The sequence below is a fragment of the Mustela putorius genome, unplaced genomic scaffold (genome assembly GCF_011764305.1).
Source record: "Mustela putorius furo isolate JIRA1106 unplaced genomic scaffold, ASM1176430v1.1 tig00003867_pilon_pilon_pilon, whole genome shotgun sequence".
In the NCBI taxonomy this organism is placed as follows: domain Eukaryota; kingdom Metazoa; phylum Chordata; class Mammalia; order Carnivora; family Mustelidae; genus Mustela; species Mustela putorius.
The window spans coordinates 30,325,388-30,341,947 of record NW_025422019.1 but is presented as its reverse complement, the minus strand read 5'-3'; the positions used below and the strand labels follow the sequence as shown (position 1 = coordinate 30,341,947).

General features: G+C 45.5%; 1 protein-coding gene across 1 annotated transcript in view; it reads right to left on the bottom strand.

The window, feature by feature from the left end:
• Positions 1-4,561: 4,561 nt before the first annotated feature.
• The window catches only part of KIF5C (kinesin family member 5C), a 156,541-nt gene continuing 144,542 nt past the window's right edge, over positions 4,562-16,560 (bottom strand). The window contains exon 26 of the mRNA XM_004757858.2: positions 4,562-8,544. The gene's annotated coding sequence lies outside the window, so the exon portion shown is untranslated. The remainder of the gene's footprint in view (positions 8,545-16,560) is intronic.

The following is a 16,560-nucleotide window of genomic DNA, read 5'->3' as shown; positions in this document are numbered from 1 at the left end:
TGCCGGAGTTCACTCTTGATCACCAGAGTGACACAGTCCTGACGGTTGGAGCCTGGTGCACCTGCTCTGCCTGGAGATCACCAACCGTCTCTCTCAAATAAATAAATAAATAAATAAAATCTTTTTTTAAAAAAAATAAAAGACACTATTGACTTACAAGTCATAGGGGAATTCAGGAATGAGAAAATTGAGATGGGCAAACGGAGGACTGTAATAGAAGGAATGTGGGCTCTAGAGACAAAACTAACCATGTGACCTTAGGTGACTTCACCTGTTGGATTTCAGTTTTCTCTTAGGTTTATGGCCTGAACAGAGACAAGCAGAAAGCAGAGGTCATGACCCTGAGTCTTGTGTTTAGGAGCAGCTGACGCACGTGCTGAAGATGACAGAATGGCCGCGTGGCACAGCGAGTACCTGCCCCCCCCATGTGGGGCCAGGGGCAGAGCTTTCAGACGCCAGGCTCTTCCTAGCAGAGGCAGCAGACGGCTTGCTTCCAGATGCTGGCAGAAGCTGAGTGTGCTTTTGTGTTCCGGCTCTGCTAAGTGACTCCTTGAGTGCCTCTCGTCTCACTTTGGGGAGCTTGTTAAGCTCCGATAAAGATGCTGCAGGGATGTAGGCTTTCAGAAATCATTTCAGTGATTTCTGAGATGCAGAGAGGACTTGATTCATGAGGCAGTGTCAGGACCTCGAGGGCAGAACACGCACAGGAGCCTGGGGTGTGAACCCTTCCCAGGCACAGAGATGGACACCGGCCCCAAACCCTCCTCACTGCCATTACTGAGAGGGTATGGAGTCTTCCATCCCGGTGAAACAGTCTAAGAGCAGCTCTTCCCCCAAAAGGAAGGAGGGGGAAAGTGTGGGAAAGGAAGAACCCTAGACGGAGGGCTACAAGGAGATCTGACTCACTGAATAGATCAGATGATTCCCAGGGTCTCCTACACTAAGTAGCAGCGGTGATGGGTAAAGGCCTCGCTGGGGTCCAAGGTAAAAATACCTTCTCCCAGGAAATTTTTGATAATAACTATGAAGAACAATACAACAGGCCCCCAAAGGAGTCACTTAACCCTAAGTGCAAACCGACACTTACAGTTTCAGCTCTCCGGGAAATGGACTCTTTAAAGCGGTCAGCTAGGAATCACCTAGTCAGCACTAGGTTGGTTATTGGCCCAGCAGACCCCTGTCATCCCCTGAAGGAAAGTGACCTTGCCAGAACTACTCTGCTTTCTGCCTCTTTGTTCCCACTCCCTCCTCCCCCTAAGTCTTCCATTCTGTACCACTCCTTCGAGCTCCTGTCTGCTAGATTCATGTTGCCCAATTCATGAATCACTGAATAAAACCAGTAAGACCTTTAAAATGTACTCCGTTGAATTTTGTCTTTTAACACAGCAATCTCTTCGATTTAAGTAGCACTTTCTAGAATGCTTGCACACAATTTCTCGTCTGATCCTCCAACCATATGTGAAGAGTAGAGAGAGGTGGGCTGAACGTCTCCGTAATTCAGGTATGGGGATGAGTTCACTGACATGCTGCACAGCTAAACAACGTCACCGTTGGTCAGTGCGAAGTAGAGCGGTATCCAGGTCCCAAGTCCCTCCTTGTTTCCGTTTGGAATTACTGAACAGTGCCATTGCTTATTGGTCCGGGGTATCCTGCCTTTGCGGGCATGTCCCAGAAGGGGGCGCTGCAGGGCAGCAGAGAGGCCAGGCTGGTAATGGGGTCCGCAGGTCAGCAGCCTACCTGCCAGGAGGAGGTAGCCACCCGTGACCTAGAGGAATCCACCACCAGCCTCCCGCCCCAGCTCCGCAGAAGCCCATTAGAAGCACCCGCAGACGGGAGAGGCACAAGTAAATGGAGTCTGTGGTAAAGCAGGGTGGGGAGTGCTCACAAGGGAACCCCACTTGTATGGTTTCTGCTCCTTTCTGTAGTTGGACCTGCAGATGCATGTGTGGTATGGTTGGCATGTGTACTTCTTCTAAACTTAAGGCATTAAAAGGAGACTCTATTAATCATCCTGACAAGGATGGAGGTGAGGGAAGGGCAGCTCCTCTCAGCAGTCTCCTCCAAGGCCTCACAGAGACCCAGGGAGGGGGAACACACCCAGTACCCCTCAGACCTTCCATTAGAGCTGGCCCAGATGGGGCAAGAGAACCCTGCTTTACTGGGAGCTGACACAGCAGGGGACAAATATATTTTAAAATGCAACTAGAGAGCATGAATGTCCTAAAGAGAAAGAGAAAAAAAAAGTCAGCATGAGTGAAGTTAAATTCTTACAGCATCCTGTATGGAACTGCCAGGAGTGACTGCAGCCTTCTAAGTGGAAGAAAGATCCTGACATGGAAGAAAGATCCTGACAGCCGCTGGGGCACAGACTTCCTTTAGGAGGTGCACTGTCAGGGACCCCTGCTGTGGGGCCTCCTCTTTCATTATTGCTTTGATTCTTTCCTAGATGTATCTGACTGCTTAACATAATTCAAATAACAAGGAATTCTTGGGATTCCTCTGAGGGGAGAAAACAGAAAAGTTGCAAAGGTTTAAGACTTTGTATAAATTCTTTGTAAAAGGATTTTTGCAGCTAGTTGCTGGTTATTCACACACACACACACACACACACACAGAGCACAGACCTCGGGACCAGACTGCCTGGGTTTCGATCCTGACTCCTCGCAGCTGTGAGGCCTTGGGCAAGTGACCAAGCCTCTCTGTGCCTGTTTCCTGCCCACTAAAGTGGAGATACTGGTGCCTACCTCGTGGGGTTCTTAGGAGGATTAGATGGATTAATACATGTAAAGCACTTAAAACAGTAGCTGGCACACAGCCAGAACAGTCTCTGGCATTCACTGGCTCTTTCCTGCAGCTTTCTGAGCATTTTGAGGTTCTAGGGCTGTTGCATGGCATCCAGAGCTAGTTTGCCAACGGCTGCATACGTTCTGAAGGAGTAAAATAGGACTTGAGGTACAGTTTTTGAAGAGTTGTCCTACGACAATCATGTGCAGTGGGTCATGAGGAAGGGTGAGGGTTTGGAAGGGCGCCCAAACAGAGCCCTTGGTGCTGGGGAAGCAAAGCAGATGGAGAATTCCAGACTGTGCCATCCACAGTGCCGTAAGAGGAAAGAACCACAGGAGTTTCCTCCAAGTCTTTGACTATTCTGAGCCCAATTAACCACACAGAAATTGGGGAGTTCTTTGCAGACTGGACGAGGAAACAGGAATCGCCAAAGGGAGAGTAAAAACCCCATGGCTCGGGATGCCTTTAGTCAAATGAGCCCACATTTTCACTTGACCTGTCACCTGGAGATGCCTCCTACTTCAGAAGACAACTCATAAGTTGTAATCTGTCACAATGCCACAGTTAAACCCGCCAATTCACCCATCATCCATAATTACCTTTGCAGGCTATGGCTCCAGCTCCACATTCTTCCACAGATATTCGTGGTCTCTGTACTTCCCAGAGCTCCATGGAATGGGAAATGTTGAGAAAGACTTGCAGGAACAACAACAGTGTTGTTAACAGTGGGTGTCTGTGCAGTCCTCCTGTTTCACCAGAACCCCCGCTTTCTGGGACCTGTGGGGTCATTTCCCACTGATGCTGAAATTCGCTTTGTCATTGGGTTCCTTCAGAGGACTCCCTTCTCATCTTAAATACACAGCTTCAGCCTAAATATTACCTACATATAAAGTTTTACTACATAAGTCACCTTTAACAACTCTGATATCTGGAAAAAGGCCTCCTCTGAGTTCTTCGGAGAATCACAATTTCAAGCAAGGTGGGTAAGACATCATTTGCCATGCCCTCAATTCCACTTACCAAACGTTTACCTGGCATCCATCCTTCCCGTTTTTAATTGATTAAAGCAGTTTACTGTCTGGCTCTACCTCAACATTAAGCAAACCACGAATGAGGGTATTTCTCATACGCAATGCCTGTGTGGCCACAGGGTTCCAGTGACCCGAGTTACAGAAGTCTCCTTGCTCAGAGCAGATCTAAAATCATCCTGCAGCCTGCCCTTCATTATTCTCCAAAGGCTTCACATTCCAACGTCCTCTCCTAAGATCTCAGACCTATACGTTAATACTCCGGTAGGTTAAACAGGAACACAAACATGCCAACCCTTCTCCAAAGATGCCAATAACCTCCCAACATTCAACATGGACAGGGCTCCAACATAATAGCTGAAGAAAGTCACTATGCTAAAGTATTATTGGAATAAGTGCCTTACTCAGACAAGAAGAAATTCAGCTATTACCCCGGTCTGCTGACCTTCATCTCAACCTTACCTTAGAAAAAAAGTTTAAGACACTTATTTATATCAGTTGCTCTCATTTCATTGCTGAAGGAACAAATGTCAGGTTTTCTGGTTCCTCACTAAAAAATAAATAAAAACAGATATTCGAGCAAGGGGGAAGCAGGAAGGTCAAGGCTGACTTTACTCATGCTTTGAGGCTGAGTGGCTGTCTACTGAAATGAACTCTTCTTTTCAGGCCAGCAGTGGTTCTACCTGACACTGGCCTTGAGGCCTTCAATGAGAATGCCTTTAGGATGACTCAAGAAAAAACAGACCAGACAAAGTTTAACTCAGTTTTATTTTCCACTTTTAGTATTTTTCAAATTATACAACATGCAGTCTGCCAGAGTATCCATACATCTTCATTTTAGAACCTAGAGGATAACCAAAATTTTCCACGGGCCAGGGGAGGGTTACTTCCAGATCTTTTGTTACATGTACTATATATTACAGCATCATTACCTGGTATAAATGGCCATTTTCCCCCTCAAACCACCAAAACAAGTTTGTCCACAATTTTTTTTAATGAAAGCTACTGTACAGATACATAAAGCCCAGAGAACACACCTCTGCAGTACACATTACATACTTTACAAACTAGACATGTATAATCCTACAGAATGCCCTATTCCCCTTATAGCTGCACACAATGAAAAAAAGTCTTTAAAACTGGTACACGAGATGTAAATGTGTAAGCAGACTTCATGGAGCAAGGCTTCCTTTGGCAGTTACCTGGCTCTTGTTCAATACTTTAAGAAAGGCTAAATTGTTAGTGTTATATAAAACCATTCTAGACTATGATGGTTCCTTTAGCTCACGAAAGATATTAAGGGTGAGACAATGAAGTGAAATCCTCCCCCTGCCCCCTTCCAGTGAAAAACTTCCCCAATATGTCATGTAGCCAGACTCTAAATGTCTTCTGCCCTGCTAAAAAAACAAAAACAAAAACAAAAAAACCCATAAATACACTTCAAAGAGGGGACTGTTAGGACTTTTATTGGCTTTCAGTTATTCCTCTAGGAAAAGAGGACTGATAATTCCCCCATGAGCCTTGGTGATGGCTTGGTCTGGCCTTAGACAGAAATATCACTCCTTCATGTGAAGTTAGGGCATCAAAAGTCACTAGGTGCTACATTCTATACAAAGATTTTTATTTCTTCGTTTATCCCAATATTTCTATAAATTCTAATTTTTGTAATCACATGATACTATTTCCTTTAAGTCTTACTCCACACTTATTCTCCCTACTACCTGCCAAACAAGCAAACTGTACAGCATTTGAAGAGATGAGGCATTTGTACAGAATTCTCTAGTAACTGACCAAAACACATTTGGCATTAATATATTTTAGTCTCCAAACATATATCTTTTTCTTAAGTTTTAAAATCACTCTATGAATTGATAGTACAGTCAATGAAGGAATATACTACGTTATAAAAATGCAATTGGTTAAGTTGAATCCAACCGTGAACGTTGATATTCCAAACAGCATTTCTCTAATTTAATAATCCACTATCCTGCAGGTAGAGATTATTTGTATAAATCATCTGGCTATTCCCTTATAGCATCAAAAAGTAAACTTTCAAGAAGTAGCATGAGATACAAAATTATTCACAGAGGAGAAACACACATTCTCTCTCTCTCTCTCCCACAAAAAATAAGCATAAAACCAAAAATATAATCATAGGCTCAGCCACTCAGAAGTGTGGGTTTTATAGTTAGAGTACAAATGTAAAGGAGTAAGAATTTTTTTAAAATGAAAAAGTTGCATAAATGTGGCTTTTTAAAAAAGTGGCCTATAGAGGACATGGTCCTGGTCTTAGTTTATCATACAAAGTGATATTTAGGGATCCATTTGAATATGCTGTATAATCCATTCCAATCATCCGCCCACCTTTTAGTCAAGTGCAGGAAAGTTGGTTTTGAGGTCCTACAAAGATTGAAGCTAGGTGAACTGACTGGCTGATCAGCAAGTAGCAGAATTATCTTTTAGGGACATCAAAGCCAACTTTCTCTGTGAATAAAAGTCGTGTGAATTTTGTGAGTTCCTTGTGGAGATCAAGAAATATGGAAGGACAAGTGAGACGTGTGGCTCTTTTTGAAACATGAAAGGGCCAAGCAACTCTTTAGAAATAGAAAAGGGGTGCCCAGGAAAAAGTTACTTTGGGGAGGTTTTAAAACAATCTAATAACAAGAGAGCCCCCCAAAAGAATTCTAGCCCTTTGTTCAATTTCTGCACATAAACACAGTTGCATAATAGACAATAGCGGTGTGACAACTATTAACTGGCAATCCTCTCCAAGACCAATGTTTTAGCTTCTAAAATCAGAGCCAAACACATTCACAGCAAGATGATAATCTATGGCATACGTTATTACCTGATACAGTTGGCAAAACCCGCCCTACAAGGGCTCTTCTACCAGACGGCAAATCGCCATGGAGCTGTTGTATTGGGCAAGTACTGGGAATTTATGAAAATCAAAAGAAGAATTTTTAAAGTGTAAATGAATGCAAAATCATCAACTTTGCGAAATAAATACTTCAGTAGAATTGATCTTCTTTCTCCTTACTCCCCTCCCCCGCAATACAAAACACATATAAACAAAGTGCAACGTTTAACAAATAAATTAAGTCAAAGCAGCTTTGCTGTGTCGGGTTAATTTTATACAAGAAAAGTGTGGAAATTGATTCAGAATCCTCAGTGCTTTACACACGCACACACACACACACACACACACTCTCTCTCTCTCTCTCACTACAGCTCACACAGTGAAGAGAAAGCTCGAGGTCTCCCCGGCCTACACTTCATTCCAGTGGTGACAGCAGCAGGGACAGTGCCCGCCCCCTCAGCTTGGGCAGGCACGGAGATGGCATGGGTGCTTTCGCGGACATTGGTCTGGTTGTCACGGACTTAACCTCAAATTTGTCAAAACTAGTAGCAGCACACAAGACCAACTTAATTGAATCCTTGTCAGCTTCCCTGAAGACTTTCCTACTTGGAAATCAATCCTTTTAAAATCCTTAGCTGGGAGAAAGAGTTGATTCAGCTTTTAAATTTGTATTTTGAAAAAAAAAAAAAAACAGTAGTTAAATGTTAAAAAAAAAAAAAAATCCATCCATACTGATTTCTTCACATTCTTGCCAAGATGAAATCTATCTGATGCCAAAGAGAGAAGTCAAATAAACATTCAGCAATGAAGGGTTAAAATAACAACTTATTCATAGGCACAAAAAGTTGTCAGTCACTCCCCCGCCCCAAGGCTTCCTTTTCCAACCGCTGGAATTGATCCTGGATTTCACTGAGCGGTACCCCCTCGAGGCTTAAGATGGTTCCCTATGGTGAGAGGCAAGAGGCCATCCCCAGCGTGCCTGCTCCGGTAGGATCAGGGAGGAGGACCCCAGGAGGGGCGGGTCGCCCCAATTCCAATCATCCAACTTCGCAGCATTTTCAACACTTCTGAAGGAAGGCTGTTCAAACTGGGCTGGCTGAGACTAGTCGCTGCAGGTTTAGTAGCAAGCAGCTCTGGTGGATTTGATGACTTTTTGCATTTGCTTATATGTGTTTGAGTGAACAAATTCTACATTGCTACTGTCAGATTGTTTTTCTGCCTCGGAGAAATTTGCTTTGCATTTTAACAGGTGCCCTACGAAAAGGTGTCTTTTACAGCTCCAAAGATGTGACGGGGGTATTCAAAATGCTTCTTTGGGGTAATTTGTTTCTGAAAAGTGTTCAGAATGAAAATTTTGAACCTTGTAGCAGCACTTTTTTTTGTTCCCTAAAAATATAGAGGAATGTGTTTTGCAAGAAACCAGACAGTTGCAATGGAGCATGACCCCCTGCCTCCATGGCACTTGGTTGCTACTCCCACTCCCAACATCCCCCCCCCCCAGCCCCCTCCAACGCCTCCCACCCGTCACAGGGAATGGCACGTTAGGGCATTTGCTGGGATGGCAGACTGCGGAGGAAGGAGGCTCCAGGATGGCCCAGAAACCACCCAACGGCCTAGGCCCTGGCACTCATTCCCAGGATTGAGTGGATCTTCTGGAATTGGCCCCTTCAGGTTTCTCAGGAAGCGAGAAGTCCAAGCACACATCTGTACACACAGAGATTCTACACAGCTCAAATATCTGAAACCGGTTGTACTGCAGATGGCTGGGGTAAGCACGTATAAAAGAAAATGGAAACCATGTAGGAGGGGAAACAAAAAACAAAGGAATTGCTGATTAACGGAGTCCTGGACATGCTATGTGGGGAGCCGTATCTGTTGAGAGAGAACCAGAGAGAGAACATGGGAGTTAGAGGACATCGTGGAATTTCACTCCTCAGAAAAGTGTTTCGATATTTGGAGTATCTGCAGTGATCAGATATTTAGGGAAACGTTCTAGGTATTTAGACCGGAGCTGTCCAATAGAAAGACCCCCTGAGCCACATATTTAAATTTTCAAGTGGCCACATTAAAAGTAGAAAGAAATAAGTAAAATTAATTTCAGTAATATATTTTATTTAACACAAGAAATTCAAGATATCATCCTTTCCACAGGGGATCAGTACAATGTGTTGAGAGATCTTACATTACTCTGCCACAGTGTTTGCAACGTGGTGTAGGTTTTATACTTTTGGCACATTTCTATGTGGACTTGGCCACATCTTGAGTGCTCAGTAGCCACACATGGCTGGTGGCTATCGTGGTGGACAGCACAGCCTCCTACTTACTGCTTCTGCCCTGACAACGCTCTCTTCCAAAAATCCGTATCTATCCACACTGGTTGTATTCAGAGAAAAACCACTCGCACTTGCCAGGGGTTTTGAGGGAGGTCCCACATGGCCCCTAACCCAGAAAAGAGGTTCCTAGTCCTGACTGAAAGGTAGGACTCCCCTTTCTGGGCTGATGAAGACACTCCGAGGGTATCCCCCTTGATTTCACCCCACTTCCCACCAGAGGTCTGTCCCATCATACTCAGGTCTGCAGGATAAAAGTCTGGGCTAGTCCTGACTTAGAGGCCAGCCCTCAGTGGTCTCTGTCACCTTCGGACCAACTCCAGGAAAACCCACTTTCAGGAAGGAACCAAGAGGTTCAGCTTCCCAACAGCTGGGAGCCCTGGGTCTGTCAGTGGTTTTCCTATACGTTTTGAGGTGGGGAGGGAGGGACAGCAGGGGTATGCTGAGCCTCATCCTCGAGAGACATAGGCAATGCCCTGCACAAAATATGACAGTAAGAAAAACCCATGTGCTCTTCTGATTTTAAAAGGAACTCCATAACCTGACACACTGCTTTCTGTTTTTGCCTCTAGAAGGCTTAGATTCCCATTCAGGGCTCAGCTGTGGGAAACACCCAGCTCAGATTCCTGCTACAATGCTCTCTCCCCTGCTAATGTGTTTTTCTTCACTCTCCCAACTTGTGTGTTATAATATTGTAAGCAACTCATGTTGTTTATATAAGTAAGCAGGATGTATATTATAAATAAATAGAAAAAATTCAGGGTGTGGAAAGAGGTTATAAAAGTAGATAAAGAGCAAAATCGGTTGGGGGGGAAAGAGGAGGAAAAAAAAATTCTTTATTACAATGCCCCCTCCTCCCAGACACAAAAATATAAAAACTCAAGAGAGCTCATTTGGTAAGTACTACCTCTTGCTCCGATGGTGTAACTACACAGAGGTATAAAGCTCTCAATCAAAAATGGCTTAAACAACCTTATGTGTTAATATTCATGTCATTTTTAGAGGTCACAGGGAGAGATTTGTCTATGGGAAGAGCATCTTTAATGTTTAGCCTCTTTGGTAAGATTTTGTACTTATTATTAGGACAAGAAATGAAAACTCCAAGAGCCTGGTCATAGTGGTCATCTAAATCATTTTGAGCTAAAAACCAAGCAGGATGCTTCCTGAATATCCCCATTCAAATTCCCATTTCGCTTTCCTTACAGGTTCAATTTCTCCAAGCACAGGATCTCATGATCACTTACGGGTCACACCCTGGTCCGATGGGATGGTCTTCCTACGTGCCCGGGGGCAGGGAGGTACGAGCACAGGTCTTAAATTGCAGGGTTAGGGCTGACTGGGATGACGGCAGGCACCTCTTGCTGACAGAGCCTCGTGCTAGACACACACTCAATGGGTGGCCTCCGCAGTGCCCACAGACCGTGAAGTCACGCGATTCCCTCCAGCTGGCCTTTCATTCAAATCCCCCACCCCTCCATGTGCAGGAGTCAGCGTGTCTGGCTAACAGTACGGAAGAAGCGAGGAGCCCCAGAGGATACCCAGCCTGCTTGGTTACCTCAAGGAGGGCGAGAGAAGACAGAGGACAGGCTGCCGAACGGAAAAACACAGGGAGTCCACCAATAAATCATCCTTTAATCTCAAGAGCTTGTTCCTCCTCATCCTGAGTTACAGATCTTTCCAGCCCGTCTGCCGATGCCGTCTTCCCAGCCGGCCCAAGAAGAAAGGACTCGGCTGAGATACTCCCATCCATCCCCCAACTACCTGAATGTTCATCTCTTCTGATAAATTCGGGAGAGAAAATGGACAGAATGTATAAAGGTAAATGGCTTAGCTCCTGCAGAAACCACTTCTGACCGCTCTGATCGCCGAGAGCGGCCAACCCGGAGAGGCTGGCAAACCTCGAGAAGACTGACAACCCAGCTCTGTTGACCCTCTTGGATGGGTTGGAGCTGTTACCCTCCAGAAAGCACGGTACTGGCCCGAGTGACCCGCTAGGAGGCCGTCCCTGGGCCTCTGCCAAATTGGAGATGGTAATTCAGAGTGGCAACGTGTGACCAGGCTTAGAAGGAAAGAAAATCGCCTTTCTTTAGAAGGGGTGAGAAGGCGGAAGAAAGAAGCGAATTATACAAGGGTTTTGTTTTGCAAGAAGTATTCAGAGATTTCCCCCCAACTTCAGCCTCTGCAATTGCTCGCAAGCGGATTTATGCTTAATCCAAATAGTACATAGTTTTACCTTTTCTCTTGCATTTCTCTCATTCAGTGCCCACATTGTAAGAATGGCCAGTTGTACTCTCTGTACCTCTCACTGCTGGAGAGAAGTGGGCTTATCTCCCAAGGGCTTAGCGCAGTCTGCTGTGTGGGGGAGAATCGTTTTTCCTTCCAGGTCCTCACGATTGCTCCCTTTATGCACACAGTGCTGGTTTCCAAGTCCCATGCCACAGTGCCCGCGTGCACTTCCTTCTGGCCCCTCTCCCTGAGTCCTGCTCTGTCTGTGCTGCTTAGGTCTGCCCCTGTGACTACTGTAACACTGGCCGATACTTGGGTGGCCCTCATTTCTCCTAGAACTTTCCCCTCTACTTTCACATCTCTCATCCAATTCTTTGAAGAAGCTTGTGATGAAGGAGGTACTGTGGGGGTACCTGGGTGGCTCAGCTGGTTAAGCATCTGACTTCACGATCTCAGGCTCCCTGCTCAGCAGGGCGTCTGCTGCTCTCTCGCCCTCTGCCCCCACCCCCAACTTGTGCACCCTAGCACGTATGGGCTCTCAAAGAAATAAAATCTTTAAAAAAGAGAGAGAGAGAAAGAGAAGGTGCTATGATCATAACTTCTCCACACCTAAGACTTGTCTGGAGTGACAAGGCTGGGTTTTCTTCAACTAAAATAAGACACTGCAACCGAGAGAATGCAGAAGCAGATATGAGAATCCAGGGTCATCGTCCACTAAGCCAAATATTAAAGAGCTTTGCAAAACTGCAAAGCAATTGCCATTCTCTATTTTGTTTTGGAAAATAATTTTCATTAAAAGTGGCATTTGTGTTAACAGTAGTGACACTTAAATTTTTTTTGCTTCAATTTATATCAATAACATAAACCATATCAAGAGATACAGTCCAGGAATATAAAATCTCTTTGATGTCAGTACTTTTATTTAAGACTACAAGGGGTCTTAAGGCCAGGAACCTTGGGACTGCTGCACAGGGGATCAGAGTTCAGGGTCCACCACAGACAAGATGTGTGATCCTGACAGTGCACTTGGCCTCCTTGTAAAATGTAAGATGGCATAACGTCAACATGGGCCAACACCGGGTGCCTGCTCCTGCCAGGCACCTGTCTAAGCTCTCTGTGTATTAATGCATTGAATCCTCACAGACACCCTGTAAGTAAGTACGGTCATTTGGCACATTTTACAGAGGACAGGGAGGCACAGAGAGATGAAGTAACTTACCTAGAACATGGCCAAGCTGGGATTCAACTCCAGGCAGCCCAGCTCCATATCCTGAACCCACAGTCCCTCAGCTATGTACCCTGCTTGTAACAGACCCCCCCTGCAGAGAGGGGACTCACATTCTTGTGACATTGCTAGGATTTCCCAACAGCAGTAGCAAGTTGGAGGGCCCAGCGGCTTAGGTGTAGACGAACGGTGTGGCTTAAAGATCCCACGTGATCCCCTGTGAAGATGGCTTCCTGCCTTCACTACTTTGGAGGATTCAATCTGAAAGCAGCTTCATGCCCACCCTTCACGTAGGGAGTGAACCCATTTCTGCTGTGGGCACGAGGCAACTCGTACATTTTAGGTATATGTGATATTTTTAATTTGTGCTTAAGTGGGTTCGCCGAGAGAATGGTCAAGGTGAAGCCCAGCAATGATGTCAGACGGTTTGGATCCAGGTACTCAGGACAGAGAGCACAGCAACAAGAAGGAAAGACAGATTTAGAAAAGGAAATAGAGTATAAATGAGGAAGTGCCAGCCTGAACGTCAGGGTAAACTAAGGACTAAGGTAAGGGGCTGCCTTTTTGTTCTAGTAGTCAAAGCCTTCAAAAGAAAATTCTATTCTGCCTGAGGTAGAGGAAAACAATGAAGCGGGGACGGGTGTGTGGGTATTGAGAGGTGAACTTCCTAGTTCAAAGACAGAAGAGCTAGAGGCCTATGTGGACCTCAAGTACAGGGCTTCAGCTGAAGGTAGTAAATGTGGGGAAATGGCCAGGGACATTCAGTCAAATAAATCTGAGGTTTAAGTACTTGCCTAGAAAATACTGGACTTCCTGTCTCTAAGGTACACTTGGACTTTCCCCTTTTCGGTATAGCTTCCTTTGACAATACCTTTTTTTTTTTTTTTTTTTTTAAAGATTTTACTTATTTGACAGAGAGAGAGAAAACACAAGCAAGGGAAGCTGTAGGCAAAGGGAGAGGGAGAGAGCCTGGTGTAGGACCCCAGGATCATGACCTGAGCTGAAGGCAGACACTTAATCCACTGAGCCACCCAGGTGCCCCTGTGACAGACTTCAGAGTAGGAAACCATTTGTGCATCCCAAATGTCTGGGCCAAGCCTGAAGAGCCTGACTGAGACTGGCACACAGGCAACATGGGGTCCAGGATTTCAGGGCCTTAGTCACAGATGACCATTGTGGCAGCAAAAGGGAACCGTCGTGAAAGCCTGGAAATCTGTGTTCTGTGTCTACTTCCGCACACAACTTAAGAATGTAAAGACAGCACTTTTACCAACAACTAATGGATCTAATCACTTAAAGTGTAAAACCTGAAGAAGACAGAGCCATCTACAGTGACTGTCACACAAATCAGAGATACGGAGGTCATAACAGTACACCTGGTCTGCTTTGATGGCTCTTTGCGGCTGCACTCACCCCTGCGAACCTGCTGTAAATCGCAGACGTGCTTGCCCAGGGCTGCATGAAATCACAGTCTAAAAACATGGGCCTGCGTCTCCGTCAGAGCCCTCATGACCCCCTGTTGGCTCTACCACTGTGATTTTACCCAATATTTTATCAAAGTTTACTGAAACTTTATATTTTTAAAAGGCTTTATTTATTTACTTATTTGAGATGGCAGGGCGAGGGGGAGGGGAGCAGAGCAGAGGGAGAGGAACAAACAGGCTCCATGCTGAGCACAGAGCCTGACACAGGGCTCGACCCCATGACCCCGAGATCATAACCTGAGCCCAAACGGGGTCCGATGCTCAACAAACTGAGCCACCCAAGCACCCCAAAACTTCATAGGCTGTGATTTCTAGACTTAATATATGTGGTTTTTAAATAAAAGTACAGTCCTCAAAATAACAGTCTTTATCTACATCAACAAAGTGAGTGGCATTGTGGGCCTTTCGTTCATTTCACAGTATTTTCAATTTCATGTTTTTCTTTCCACAAAAATCTGAAGCATTAATCTATGCATATTCTCAGTTGGCAGCTCAGTTGGTTAAGTGGGTAAGCATTCGCCTCTAGATTTTAGTGGGTCATGACCTCAGGGTGGTGAGATCAAGCCCTGTGTCAGACTCCACGCTCAGCAGGGAGTCTGCTTCTCACTCGCTCCCTCTTACTCTCCTGCCCACACTTTCTCTCAAATAAATAAAATCTTTTTAAAAAATATGTGGGTATTCTAGATTATACCCAGAGAACCCGACAACCAAGCATTTCCACGCAACTTTAGCCCCACACATGCTGTATGCTACGACCAAGTGGACGCTACTGCTTACAACTTAAATATCCTCCAGCTAAAGCTGCAAGCAAGGGGACAATGATGTGTTCCAGCCATAAGACAGCAGCACGGCTTGCAGGTATGCAGCGATTCTGCAGTGTCTTCCTTCCTCCCTCCATCCCTTCTTTCCTTTGTCTTTTTCTCTCTCTCTCTCTCCTCCTCTCTTTTCCTTCCTTTCTTTCCTTCCCTTTTTTTTTCTTCAATATTTAATTTTTAAGTAATCTCCACACCCAACATGGGGCTTGAATTTATAACCCCAAGCTCAAGACTCCCATGTTCTACCCACGGAGCCAGCTAGGCGCCCCTCAGTGGTTATAACACAGAAAGGGAATGAAAGAAGCGAGCCCTGCCATGACACACAGAAGCCGCCTCGGCAAGCCAGACTCTACCAGGAGCAACGCATACCAGACTCACATTGCACCCAGCTCTATTCAGAGAAAAGCCATCTTTCATGAACTTCTGTTAAGGTTGGTAATTTCATTTTGGTTTATGGTTCATTTCAATCTAACTTCTAAATTTGTTTTGGACTTGGTAGTTGTTTAATATCTGTAAGTATATCCTATTGTGAATTTGCAAATACCTAATTATAATAATAAAAACCTCTGGGTAATATGAGAACTTTATCCCCTTAAAAGTACTCTACTTATATTCAAATCTGAGAAATAATGGTTTAAACATAGGAGAGTCAAAAGACCCTTTTTCCGCAAAGCCTTTTAGCGAAGTTCCAGCAGTGCCCCACTAGCGACATCTGGTGGACACATTTGAACAAACACCCACTGGCTTGTCAAAGGACCGCCAGGAAAGATCTGACTCCAGGGCCTGCAGAATCAGGGAGCAGAAGGAGATATTTAAATGATGTCTGTATTAAATGTGGGGCCATGAATAAGCGCTCAGTCCTGCCTCAGAGGTCTATTTCACACCTTACCTCTTCTCCAGGCTGCAACCCCATCCACCACCTGCCAGCAGTGGTCCTTCCTTCTCTGCCTTCCCATCACCTCTGCGAATGTTCCAGATTGCAGCTTTCAGGCGGCCAGTACCCCCTACATGCAATTCTCCCATTTCCCACATTATCAATCTCCCCGCAAGATCCTCTAGGGGAGCCCCTTCTCTGGCTCTCATACACCCCACCCTTTCCATGGGGTCCAGCACAGGGTGGTCTTTCCCAATCATGAACCAGGTCCCACCCCTCCCAGGGCCGGAACTCCCCACGGCCCCACACACTCAGATTGCATTCTATGCTGCTGGCCTGGCCTCAAAGGCCTCATCTATCTGGCTCCCCCCTTCCCTCCCCCGACAACCCCAATTATGTGGGGTTGTTCTCTGTGTTCTCTGGGCTCTGGCCCCATCAGCCTTCCTGATTCCTCAAACGTACCAGCCATCCCCACCTTCCAGCCAGTGTGCTACTCTTCCGTTACTGCGTGGCCAGTACTTGTCATCACTCAGTGCTCAGCTCAAATGCCACCCCCTCCAAATGTCATTCCCCGTCTCCATCGCATTAATAATCTGCTCTTATTTTCCTCAGAACCATACCACTATTTGAAGTTCCCTTGTTATTTGCTGTCTGTCTCCCTGCAAAAAGAGTATTACTGCACAAGAACAGAGCCTTTGTCTCATTCGTTGTTAAACCAAGGACAGAGCAGGCTCTCTGTACCTGACCCCATTTTGCAGATGACGAAACTGAGGCTGAAGAAATCCAGCCAACTTGCCCAACATACAAAGCAGTACAGCCAAGGCCAGGGCTGGAACCCACAGCCAGCCAATCTCCTATCCCATGTCCGCACTTTGCTGCATTGGACTGTTCCATGCCCAGCTCTGCATCTCGAAAAAGATTTCCCCTCCCTCTG